Source organism: Crocodylus porosus, unplaced genomic scaffold (assembly GCF_001723895.1).
Source record: "Crocodylus porosus isolate Cpor-Errol unplaced genomic scaffold, CroPor_comp1, whole genome shotgun sequence".
Classification (NCBI taxonomy): domain Eukaryota; kingdom Metazoa; phylum Chordata; order Crocodylia; family Crocodylidae; genus Crocodylus; species Crocodylus porosus.
This window is the reverse complement of record NW_017728910.1, coordinates 13,289,202-13,302,976: the sequence shown is the minus strand read 5'-3', so window position 1 is coordinate 13,302,976 and position 13,775 is coordinate 13,289,202. Positions and strand designations below refer to the sequence as shown.

Sequence of the window (13,775 nt, the reverse complement as noted above, 5' to 3'; positions counted from 1 at the left end):
ATGTTGTTGTTCATACACTCCTCCAGTTGAGCCTGGCCCAGAAGCTGCCAGGCCTTCACTCACCTGAGCTCCGTTTCCCTGCAGAATAACTATTTCAAAATGGGAGGGGAACAGGTAAAGAGACTGCTTGTCAAAGGGAAACTTGGCATGGGTGCAAGTGCTATTCTGAGCCTGTGCCGCACCGCAGAGCGCATGCACGCTTTGTCAGTACAGCTTTTCTGCCACGTTTGTTACAAGTTCCAAAGGATTTTATGTTGCTTAGTGATCCCAGCTTGTATGTCTGTACGTATTGTTAGGATGAAGAAGAACAACTAGGTCAGATTCTCCTTTCATACATTTATAAATCCGGAATAATTCCTGTGAAAGCAATAGTTGTGCTGGTGAAAATCTTGTGATGGCCGTGCTCATCCTCATGTCCTGAAATGTGTTTTGTGATTTGTTTCAATGGTTGCTTCCTTCCTGAGATTGTGTTTAAACTATTTGAATATGTGAAGTTTTATTTTCTGTTTCTCTCAGCATATGCAGTAGAATTTTATTTTTATTCTTATTGCTGACTTCCACTGTTGTTATCATGGAGACCCTGATTAGGCCCTGCAATGTTTATAAATGATTAGTCCATATGCCCAAGATCTTGTAGGTTAATAGGATTAGATGAAATATCCTTACACCTGTGCTGGATAATTCACTCTTTGACTAACAAGAAAGTGCAACAATATAGGACTTCCTCAGCAGTGCATTTGCACAGTGTCCTTGCCTTCCTAATCCCAACCAGTATCAATTTACCGAAACATAGCTGGAAAAATGTTAGATTAATTACCTAGAGATTGTATGGCATTTGGATATATAAAGTATGTGGAATGCTGCACATTACTTAACAGTACACTTTGTGAAAAATTGTGATTAATACCAATATGTGATTTAACAGGGCTATTTTTGGGATAGAGGCAGGGTGTGGAGGACAAAAAGGGCTGGCGATCTACTGGACTCGGTCTTTTGGATATAGCTGTTGAAAGGCCAGCACCGCAGTGACCCTATAGTAGGCAGAGAAAGCTTCACTCCAGTGCTGCCCTGAGCAAAAGCTGTAAGAGGTCAGTCAAGGGTATGTCTGCACAGCTCCAGTTGCTTGCTGGCTTCGGGAACTCAGGAGTGAGGCACTTTTACTTAAGTCCTTGGTTTGGCAGCTGACTTAATTTACTGTGCCAGCCTGAAATAACTTCAGTAAAAAAATAATCTTATTAAAATAGTATATTATACCTCATTATATTTTACTACTTTTCTAGTAATAATAGCTCACATTATACACATATAGTGTAGAATTTTTTTCCCCAAAGACCCCAAAGTGCCTTGCAGACTCTAGGCAACTTTCATCCAACCCACCACAGAAACACAGCTCTGTAGCCTTGGGGGTAAGAGACTGCAGCTGTTGGGGGTAACACAATGGGGGGAATTCATTTCTGACCTCTAGCTTCTTTACACTGGCCTAAAGGGGCTATGAAGCAGCCACACAGCATCCCAGGGAATACTTACATCTTCCCACAAAGTGTGAAACCCTAACTGCAGAGGGCACGACCAGGATTTTTTTACGCTTTAATTATTCCTAACTGCTGTAGTGGCACGTAGGGGTTGTTACTAGTCAAGGTAGCTCCTGAAGCTGCTCTAACCCATGCTGGGGATCAGTCCTAGTCTTGGGAGCAACAGTGCCTGATCAGTCCTGCTGGCTCAGGCCCAATACCTGGATACATTTTCTCCCTTACAAAGGTCTTTTTTGCTTTGGTGTTACTCCAGCCTTCCTAATGTCACATCTCTCTCCTTTACATTACTGATTTTACTAGCCACTTTATGCCAAATTACAAGCCAAAACCTGCTAACCTAAAGCAGACAAATATTCCCACAGAAATCAACAGGACAAGGCATGTGAAGAAGGTTGGTAGGTATGGACCCACAGCGTGGGACATCTTGGTGGCCCTTGCCCATGCTATTTCCTGGTTTGTGGAGAGCAGACTTCAGCCTCCAGGCTGGCCTTCTGGCTTCCACTGAAGTTGATTCACCAAGGGCCTACTCTTTCTCTCATTGAAGTCAGTGGAAAATTTCCCACTGACTTCAGTGGCACAGGAATAGGACCTTGCTGAAAAAAAGAGAAACGACGTAATCAGAGATGTTTACAAATAAGGCATCTTTCTTCATTCCTAATCACCACCTGATTGCGAAACCATACAGAATGAAGTTGGAATAATTTAGGAACAAAAGTAGTTTCTTTAATAAAACCCTTTTAAGTACATATGCTGTATGTCGTGTTTTCAAATTTTCAGATTCATTGGCCCATTTAAGTGCCAGGTCCTTAGTTGTTGTTTTGTATTAATAGACAGATATCTGTAAAATATTTGTTCACTGAAAAATGCACAAGAACTCATTTAATCACTGAGCTTTCTGCTTGTTGCCACCATTCAGGCACTGGAAAGATGTCACTGAAAAAGTCGTTTTTGTGTGGTATTTGCATGTCGAGTGCACACGAGTGTGTTGTAGAGAAACTGTTCCAGACTGGACACATAGATTACATACATTTTTGGGTGTGCATTTATTTTGTGCTTATTAGTATAATCTGGGGATCTGCTTGTAGGTTCAACTGTTTGTTTTGTGTGTACAAAACACTTCCTTGTGCTCAGGAGAGGTGGGATTTGCACACCTGCTCTAGGCATTTGGTTATAGGTTATTCATTATGGCCTGACCTACGAGGTTGTAGTGGTTTGTATGAATAAGACATGATGCCATCTGGAGCACAGGGGGAACCCATGGTGAGCATCCATTGCCACATCTTTACTAGGGGTGTGCAAAATGGGCCGTATTCAGTTTGGATCCAGATTTGGCCCAAACTGGGGACAGTGATTCGATTAATTGATTCGGATCACTATTCCCAATTTGAATTGGCCGAATCCAAATCTGAAGATTTGATGCTGATTCAGAGAATCAGCGATTCGGCCATAGACACAGCTTTAAATGTTTTTTCTCCATACCTTGAGGTACCAGGCTAGTGAACGCTGTGATGCTGGGGCAGATGGAGTGCCCCACATGAGCGTGGGGGCCCTCCGCATGCTCGACGGTGAGCCCAGAAGTGGACTGGAAGTACTTCTGGTCCATTTCTGGGTCACTGCTGAGTGTGTGGGGGGTTCCCCCCCAGTGATTGGATCCTGTGGGGGGGGAGGGCGCAGGATCTGGCTCCCCCAGACCCAGGAGGCACCAGTTGCTGAGCTAGGGGGAGTGGGGGGGCCCCCCCCCATGCACTCCCTTGTGGACACGTAAGTGCTTCTGGTCCACTTCTGAGTCTGCTGCCAAGCACACGGGGGAGCCTCCCATGCTCCTGTGGGATGCTCCATCTGCCTCACCATTGCAGCATTGACGAGCCACCTGGTACCTTGAGGTATGTAGAAAAAATGTTTAAAGCTGTGTCTATATCTGAATCGCCAAATCTTTCTGAATCTCCTCGAATCGATCTGGAGGGTTCCAATTCGATTTGGAGGGATTAAAGGGTCTCTTGATTTGATTTGGATCCGGAGATTTGGCCACCAAATTGAGCCGAATCTATCAAATCGAATCAGGGACTGAAGCTTCGCACAGACCTAGTTTTTACTAACCTCAGAGCTAGTGTGTGTCCACCATCCCAGCCAGCCTTCCATGGAGGGGGTTAGTATAGCAGCCATGACAGTTGCCTCCTCTTGAGCTCCCCAACAGGTGAGTTAAATTATAAGGACTCTAGGAGTCCACTAACTGTTCTTGATTAAAGCTTAGGCTTCTTTTTGTTATGTCTGAGCCATCAGGCTGTGGGAGACCCACCCTCATCTTATAAGCTTTTTCTCTTAGGCACCTGGTGATGTTCGGAAAATCTCTGAAAGTCTCTTAAGAGACAAAGCTTGGGACAGTTCATCAGCAGATGTAAATGGTGGTAGATTCACTGATTACAGCTGAGCTTTGCCAGATTACATTCATTGAGGATTTCACCCCTTCTCTGTGGTGGAATTGCTTTTAATTCAGTGTAGGGACTGGTTTCAACGAATGTGATATGGTCTCCATTCCTGTCAGCAATGGAGGGAGGTGGGGGGAGGGAAAAAAAAAGGAAATCTGTGCGAAGCTTTCAGAAATGCTCGACTTTTACGTTTATGAGAGACATTTTGATAACTCAGACTTTATTCATGTTAATCCTCTGACAGGAAGGCAGTTTTGAGAATTGGCCCAACCTCCTTCCCTTTCATTCTATCCTAAAAACACCTGCAACTCTCAGCAGAGTAATCTATGAATCACTGTGTCTGTCGTCCACTTATTGTCCTGTCTAGTGCACTCCACAGTGGAACTAATCAACTGCCTTGAATGAAGCATTGCTCGCAAGTTGAATTCCTTAAAGCTCCTGAAGTATTCAGCAACGAGGAGAAATCTTTTAGTATGATTTGCTCCACATTCCAAATTCGCTTACAGAAAGAGAATAGCTGATTAACAACAGGGCCAGAGACACAGATTTAGAACTGTTTTGCCCTGACCTGCCCTGAGTTGCTTGTTTCCCCCCTCCCGTGCTATCCTAATAAGATGAGTTCAAGGAGTGGGATGGCAAAAGCCATTTGAATCCCCTGTAGCCAGCCGTCTTCCATTTGGTTTATTAGCTTTAATGAACAAATCTGCTACTTTAATCACAGGTGAACAGAAAAGGTCACTTGCCACTCTGACAAACCAGTGATTCATTTACACTGAAAGGTTTGTGTTGTGATCACAAAGAGCACCATTTACCTCTTCTTTCCCTCCACTGAAATGCCAATTTGTTTGTGGTACCTCCTATTATGACCATCACCTGTGGAGTCTGGGCTGTCTGCCAAGGAGCACCCTCTGTGGGAACAAAGGGATAATCATTTCTGTTTGGAGAAGACTTAGTTGTGGTAATTTGGGCCCTTTTAAAGGTACAGAAGCAGGGTTCCCTTTAAGCAGTTACCTATATGGTCATGGGAGAAAAGATGAAAAAAATGATCATGCATTTAAAGTATGTCAGAATATTACAGGGGACAAGTGAATGTGTTTGTCATCCCCATTAAAGTGGAGTTGAGCTTTACGTGAAGGAGGATACTTGTATATTTGCAGGTTGTCGTATGTCCTGTGAAAGTCATTCTTCTGGCCAGGACCTGGTTGTAGATAATAAAATGGGTACTTAAGTTAATTATAAGAGTCTTTTGTATTAAAAGTTAGTCTGCAATGAAGATAATGAAGAAGAGACAATGACATGGCATAGTACCAGGGAGTCCAAAATCTGGTCAGTGCCACCTGTTCACAGCCCTCTGGTGTGTAGTGATGATCAAATACAACAAGCCATATGAAAGGACCACTCTGTTATCTAAAGACTGACGGTGATGTCTAGGAGCACAGCTTGATGGTTATAGTTCAGCCTCATTGGTATCCTTTGAACCCTGGGTTTAGGCTTTGGCTATAGAACTATAGGAAATATATTACAGAAGATAGGGATTACTTTAAAATGTGTCCACCAGAAAAGGTGGTTTTACCTGTTGGGAGTAATCCTATGAATTGTGCTTCATGAGTCGTTGACAAAGATGTTCATTTGTATTGGGTACAGAAAAAGAAACCATTTAAGAGAACATTTTCAGAACTCTATGGCTGTTTTTTATCTAATTACAGCAAGATCGTACCTGGTAAGTCCAGCTATTGCCAATCTGAGAGGTGTAGTGGCACATACTGTACTTCTACATATATTCTTCAGCAGACAAAATGAGTGTTTTACATTAGTAATGCAATCTAAACTCCCGACACAGAACCGAATTTACAAAGACTCCTCAAATGAGCCATGGTATCTATAAGTACGATTTTATTCTTGCAGTTACTTGAACGCTCAGATTCCTTGTGTGTGCTCACAATGTTCTGCGTCCAAAGAAAATTGTGTGCACGGTTTTGGAAGCTGATCTTGTAAGTCTGACCCTGAATATTTCTAAGGATTTTTTCCTTTTTTGTTGCATGTAGGTAGCTCTACTAAGCCTTTGACATATGTGCAAAAGAAAGAGGTTAAAATGCACAGTTCATGCTGCTGTTTTTGAATCTCCAGCTGTGAGCTTTTTGGACACTTGTACTGTGGGATATGGTAACTTTGAAAATTAAATCAAAATGATGTGGCCTGATTTTCAAAGGTGCTAAGAAGCCAAAACTCCATTTGAAAACAATTGGAGCTGTGGCTGGTCTGTGTTCCTGCAAATCAGGCCCAATGTATGTACCATCAGTCTATCTGGCCTGCTTTATGTTTCATATAAAGATTAAGTTTGGGTCAAATCCCAGATGTGCCAAGTGGTTGTTCAAATATACTGATTCTCATTAAGCTAGAAAAAACATGAACTCTCATATGTTTCATACACTCCTGTTTTGACAAAACATTTCAGAATTTGTCCAAAAGAGGCTTGTACAAAAACTTTTTACAAGACCTCGGTTAGGCATTTAAATACTACTGTGTTTCAATAACAGGAGAAGAAGTAGAGTGTACTTGAATATGGAAAAATATAGAGGAGAAACAACTGGTAGGAAGTGAGCTACGGGTGCTCTGAAACAAATGTAAAAGACTGTATAAGTTTTGAGATCACCAGCCCACTTAGTTTTTCCTATGCTTCAAATATTTTTATATGGAGAATTAATAAGTAACAGAGAAAAATCCACTAAGTGACTAGTCACAGTTTATTGGAGCAGAAAAATAAGCCATTCATATCCACTTCCTGCTTTGTCACAAGTGGCAGAATCCTTCACAGCGGTGAATCATGGCAGGTAGAATCATGGCACCATTTTTTGAAGTGAAATTGCTACTGGCATGCTTGGAATAAACACAGGTATAATTTAGTTGTTTAAAAAAATACATGTTTTCTTTACCTGCTATTTCAAATGTGCTCTTCTAGGACCAGGTTATGACTTTCCTTCATACCAAGTCAGATTTAAGAACATCACTGCAATTTCTTTGACTATCAATTGATTCCCAAGCTCAGACAGTTACAGAAATGCATTTGCTTTTATCTTTAACAGTCAGAGTAGTGCAATGATGCTTGAGTTATAATTTTTCAGTAACTGAAATAGTCCTGACTTTGGTTATCCTCCTGGTTTGTCTTCCTGCTTTTACGGTTCGTATAATTTATGTTCACATCATCAATATTTGATGCTTATGGAAATGTGTCTGAGCTGGACCTCAGTCGTGTAGGCACGTACCACTGTGTGTCATGAAAACCTTGCCTCCTTCTCTGAGACATGAATTAGTCTGAATGGTTTTTCTCCAGGCCTCCTTATGCTAGATTGCTTTAACTGGACTGGTTTCCTCATAGCACAAATTATGGTTTAGAAGGGTACTGGAGCAGGAAATGGCAACTATTTAAAGTATGTTGTCCAGTCGTCTTGTTCTCCATATCCTGGGAGCTGAAGATCAGTGGCTCATTATGGCAAAAATATAGTTCTTGCAATTCAGTTAGTTGAGCTGATATAGGAGTGGTTCTCAGTGGGAAAAATACTTGCAGAGCACAGAGATAACAGCAAATCGCTAAAATTATTCAGCACAGTAGTGGATTACAATATCTGGCTCCATTACATTACAGTTGTTCCCTGTAATTTCATGTTGGTCTTTAGACTTCCAAGAGTGCAAGAACAACATATAGGCTTTCTCAGAGTAAAGCTTACCTGATTGCTTTTTCTGCCAGATTCAACTATGGTAGAAGCAGGTACAACTTCTTCTTAAGCCAGGCTGGTGTGGTGCTTCACATTAACAGACAATCAGATTATATACAGACAGCAGAGGGTGCTGGAATTTTCTTTTCTATTCCTGGTACTATGTTTTGTATCATGGAAGAAGCATTATCCTTTCATAAAGATGTAAAATTAATCTGCATAGTTATTTTAATTACTGCAATGACTGAAGCCAAACAAATACAGCAAGGGGTGAGGAGACATGACATTTGAGTTAAAGGAACATTATCAATTTCAAAAATCATAGTTCTGTTTGAGAAACCCATGCCTGTTATATAGTTACAAGTTCAATGTAAGATTACTAACCCAGTGGATGGAAGTCAGTTTTTCTAACTCTTTTTCTACTTAAATTTTCCCTTGCTGAAAAGACCCTTAGAGAGATCACTCATGAAGCAGAAAAGTCTATATACTTTTTAATTTAACTTTTTAAAATAAGTCAAGGAAAATGGACATTATCCGAAAGGGACGTTTAAAAAAATTCATTTTCAAAAGTTGAAGTCAGTGTTTTTTTAATAAGTCATAGTTATCAGAGTCTCATTATCCACAGTAAAGTACCAGCCTTGGTTAATCCTTTCCTGGGTAACCTAAATGTTTATTAGCCATTATTAATCAATGGGGTAGGTAAGTCCATTGGGCCAATTTCCCAACATGGTATAAACTAGAATGGCTCCTTTTAAATCCAAGGCTTGGACGATTGAAGCCATTTGAGAATCTGGCTACTGTTCCCATTTTACAGATCAGGATGCTGAGACAGATGGACTTATTAGGATTTGTGGCTGGTTGGCACCTCTGAATATGAATTTCTCATTTAGCTGCAATGGTTGTATACCCACATTTAAAAAGTTTGGATTACATGTGCTGGTCAAAACCAAACTGTGAACTGCTCTGTGAGTCAGGATTAGAATTCAGGAGTGCCTGGCTCTCAGCCCAGGCCTCACTCAATCCATTAAATCACGCTGCATCTTTTGCCCTTTCTCACTAACTTTCACCCTTTACTTGGCCTGCTCAGCAACTGTGAGTTTAGACTCATGTCTAATGCTGGCTCTGCTACTCAGCGAGGTTGGTTGCCAGTTCAAGGGCATCAAGTCAACAAATGTCTTATTTTTGGATTCTCCCATTCTCCTGAGATTATTGCTATGAAGAATGACCTCTCTTACCTCATTCACCTTATTTGTTGTTCCTGAGTCAGTGTCATGGCTCATGCATTAGTTAATCGTCCTGTGGAGCAGTGGTCTCACTGTGATGTTTTTGTTAGCATTTGAACCACAGCAATGACTGGCACCTACTTGACATTTCAGATGAACATACAAAAGTCTGTATTTAAGTAATGGGAAAACTATGACCCAAACTAACTAATGTCAGGAAATTCAGACTGAAGATTGACACATAGTCCTTGGATTACCCTACCATGTCTAGGTATGGTATGGTATCACAGGTGGGATGAAACACCAGCTGGAGGTTTCTGCAGTGCCTGGGCACAGTGTGATGCATACAAGATGGAAGAGCAGCCATAAACCTGGGCTGTTTTTTTTTGTATTCTTCCATTTTACCCCTACCTCAACAGTAATTCATACTGGCTTGGGAAGGTGGATTTTGTTAAAATGTCTCTCTAGTTTGAGAGTATTAAATGGAGTCACTGGCATGTGGGGGTTCTTTTGAACCTGTGCAATATGTCAGGAAGAGAAAGAGGAGTTGTCTGAATATAGGATTTGGAGTTGAGTTCCTGAACTCTTTTTTTGCCTTTGACATAGACTGTCTTTGTAACCGGGGGAAAGTCACCTAACCTCACTGCCTCGGATCCCCCCCATTTGTAAAAGATGGATGAAAACTTGTATTTGCATACCTCACAGCATTGTGTGAGGTATGCATTATTGTGTGAGGCTGAATTATTCAGAACTGCATCCTTCTACCAAAAGAGAGGCTGTCGATGGCCCTGGATGTCCTGTTGCAGGGGGTTGTAGACTCTTCTTGGCATGAAATACAGATCTGTGCTTTGCAGTATAGTCACTTTGCCTTTTTGGATGGGTTTTGATGGGGGTTGTGCCCATAGTTTGCTGACTACGTTGATCTGTCACTCAAATATGACTTTGTATTGATTTCATTTATTCCCTCTGCATAATGAATCCATGTGTTGTAGGGGTGGAGAGAGCGAGGAAGGAGTCTACTGTAGCTGTGGGTTAGTTTTGCACTTATCTGTATGGGCTGCCGTGTGCCAAGGAAGGGTTCACCCCGGGAAGCACAGGTGAGGGGAATGTTGCCTTCCTTCCCCTGGGATTTCTGCTAGGAGAAGGCAGCATTAGTTTCTCTTCTGGAGTAATGAAGTGTGCAGGTGAGAGAGAAGGCTGATTACTGGTCCATGGGGAAGATAAGTGTGGGGCCTGTGTTTTTGGAGCTGAAGAACCAAGTGTCTGTTTCTAGATCTCAAGGGATATATATGATTTGCATTCAGAAGGATGATTTTGGTTTTTTTTTAATATGGGGATACATTAGCAATCTTAGAGGTAGTGGATCTAATGGGAAATCATTAGCTCCTGCATGTCCTAGTCACTGACTTGTTAGCCAGTTCCGCCCATTCTTCTTATATAATTGTATACTTTTTTTCTTAGGAAGTCTATCAGAAAAGCCTGAAAACATTCACCCCACACCAAAGCTTTGTTTGAAATACAAAGAAAGATTATAAAGGGAAATCATGAAGTCACAGATTCCTACATGAAATTATAGTATTTATGGCTACATTAAAAAAAAATTGCCTGCATGTTCTTTTAGAAGTTGTAAAATTATTCAAATCAAATTAATTTTTCCATCTTCCACATTGTTGGTTGTTTTTCAGCACTGAGTGCTGTAAATCTGTTTTGCTCCAATGCATGTTAGATAACTTAGGGTTTTTTTTCCCTATCTACAAAGTCTACATGTGCAATGTCTGGTATTTATTGCTTTAATTAAGCAAGTTGACACAAATTTAGCGTTAAAATTGCTTCGCAATTTGATGTGAAAAGAATCATGTCAAAAGGCTTTTGTAAACTCTTTCCCAGGTAAATAAACCCCTTTTCATATGGCGAATCTCCTTGGCTTCACATCTGACTTCAGGCTTAGCTCCCTTATTGGGGTTAGATCTTGACTTTAGGTACAATCCTGACCAAGAGTTATTTACCCAGCCTGGGACTTTTCTGTTCTAGGAAAAACACTCACAACTTGTACTGGGACAAATGTAACTTCTGTTCCTAGCCTCAGAATTGCGGTTTCCCCGTTACTTCCTTGCTTCTGACTGAGAAAGGGGCAAGAATTTACTGCTATCCTATATCATCCTACTATGCCATTCTCTGCTGGGCTATTTCAGTTAATCTAGTCAGTTGAGTGGGAGAAGATGAGACAAGACTTCATCCATCCCTTTCCCACTTCTGGCTTACCTGCTGAGAGGAGGTGGACAAGTATTCCTGCTTCCCCTGTCTGCCAAACCTCAGGGTCCAGAAGCATGTAAGCAAATATAGAGGGGAAAAAAAGGGATCTTACTAGTTTGTACAGGTGTGCAGACTATTTTGCAATTTACCCTTTGGACTATATATTGAAAGGTCCTTTGGATGTAAAGATTCAGTCAGTCCAAATGAAGGCCATACATGGCTTGTGTTAGACTAAAAGAAGTATGAGGTTTGTAACTTCAGTTTCTCAGACACCGACAGGGAGAATTTAGAGGTGGGCAGGGCGTTAGTATAGTCAGAATGAATTTGGTGTTTAATCCGGCTCTCAGGATGGTATTGACAGAGCTGTTAAGGTGTCTCACTGCAGCTCTGGAGCCTTGTCAAGGATTGTTCCAGGTGGACTCAGCCACAAACAGGTTCTTGGCCATCAGGCTTGGGAGTCAAAAACCTCTAGGTGCAATGCCACATCACTTCCTATTGTGCTTGTTTGCTACAGAAACTGGTATAGCCAAGGTAGACCTTTGACCTCGATGAGAGGCCAAACACAATGTTGTAGCAAGGGGTGGGGAGTGAGCAGGGCGATCACCCCAGGCACCAAAGTGAAGGGTGCCAATGGGTGGGGTGCAGGACAGAGTTGCAAGCAGCTCGTTTGGGGCCCTGGGGATGGGGGAAGGGTGGCTCCCGCTGCTGTGTGTTCTCCTGGGCAAGCAATGGGGTAGGGGTGTGTGCCGCCTGGATCTGTGTGCAGGGCGAGGGTGGGCTGCCGCTGCAGGCTCTTCCCAGGGTGCCAACCTTCATTGCTATGGCACTGGCCAAACAAACTATAGGCCAGACTGAGCAGCTAGTGGGTAAAGTGATCCCATGCAGGTCAATGGGCGTAAATCAGAGAAGAATATGTTTATTTCATGGTGAATATTTCGGACAGGGACATGGACTGTATTTTCACAATGTACATATAGCGCCTAGCACAGTGAGACTAGCCTCAAGGTGGTACTATGGTATAAATATGAAAAAAATATGGATGATCTTTTTACCCTTCTTGGCACTAATTCTGTAATGTGTTAGGTAGAAGGAAAATTAACTGCAGGACTAGTTAGAGCAGCAAATGTTCACAAATGAAAGGAAACATTTGACAATCTTAGTTCTGTAGTTGTACATATCTGAACCCTCTTTCTCCCTATTTTTATTAAGAGTATTTTTAAAGCAACATAATGGATGTGAAACCTCATTCCTATTTCAGTTGGTGAGAGTTTTGCCACTGACTTTAATAATACCAGGACTTCACTCCAGGAATTTTTAGGACTTGAATGTAGGTATGTTTCAAAAGAACCTCAGCTTTTTTGTCTGATTTTTCCAATGTTGTATAAAGCCATAGTGTTTACAGAGCCATTGCAGTGTGGCACATTACACGTTTATGGATTATATACAGCCACATTATCTTACATCCCTAGCAGCTCCGATTGTCAGTAGACAATTATGGTTTTGCTTGGTTTATTTTGGTTGGCCAGGTCTCAGCTTTCCATAGTGGTACTCTATTTGTAAAAGGAGATCATTAATGATAACAACAGATGACATGTGTCTGAAATATGGGGTGGATGAGGGAGTTGGATTTTCTTTTTTTCTGAATGTCTGTACTTTGACAGCACGCTTGCCAGGCTGTCATTGGGTTGAGAGATCCGCAAGATTAGGACCTCATTGTGTGAATGTTTTCATAGCACTTGTTGCAATAAAGAATCTTCACACTTTAATGGATGAAATCTGGACTTCTAGACACAAACTGTTAAGAAATAATCATAACAATTAGCTAACATGTCAGCAATTAGCACTTTTCCTCAACCTGCATTGAGTGGAGTCTCTTCTTATCCACATGCAGACAAAAATGCAATGATGTAGTAAAGAAAAGCACTGAAATTGGCTGCTCCAGTCCCTTGCTGTAGCCAACAAAATCCTGTGGGTATTGTTTACAATGATTATTCTTCCATTATGATGTTATTGCATAGGCCAAGGGTGGTAGCTAGACTGAAAATAAGCTGCCTTTTTTTTTTAACAGAAACTCCTGGCTGCTTTTACAAAAGTACAACAGAAACAACTGCTGTGAAAAGGTCAACCAGTAACGGTGTATTAGTGTTTAACTGTTAAATATTTCAAAATAGTATTTTTAATATTTTACCGTTTGTACGTTTTTCAGTGCATCTCCAGTCCAGCACAACTCAATGAATGTAAGATTTCCATGGTGTCCAGTGGAAATTCTTTACAGTGGATGCATTACAATCTGTTACCGTATTTACTACTATTTGGTCAAAATTTGTTTTAAGAGCCTTTCCTATGCTGTAATACTGCCTGTTATAGAAAAACCTATTTTTGCAAATTATTTTACATATATCCATATGCAGATACTGGGATGAGCTGAACATAGGTCTTAGAATCATATAAAATTTGGGTTGGAAGGGACTTCAGGAGGTCATCTAGTCCAACTCCCTGCTCAAAGCAGGACCAGCCCCAATTAGATCATTCCATCTAGGGCTTTGTTGAGCCAGGCCTTCCAAAACTCCTATGATAGAGATTCTACCACCTTTCTAGGTAACCTGTTCCTGTGCTTTACCACCTTTC

General features: G+C 41.4%; 1 protein-coding gene across 4 annotated transcripts in view; it reads left to right on the top strand.

The window, feature by feature from the left end:
* The window catches only part of MECOM (MDS1 and EVI1 complex locus), a 484,803-nt gene that overhangs the window by 68,555 nt on the left and 402,473 nt on the right, over positions 1-13,775 (top strand). The gene's annotated exons all lie outside the window — the stretch shown is intronic.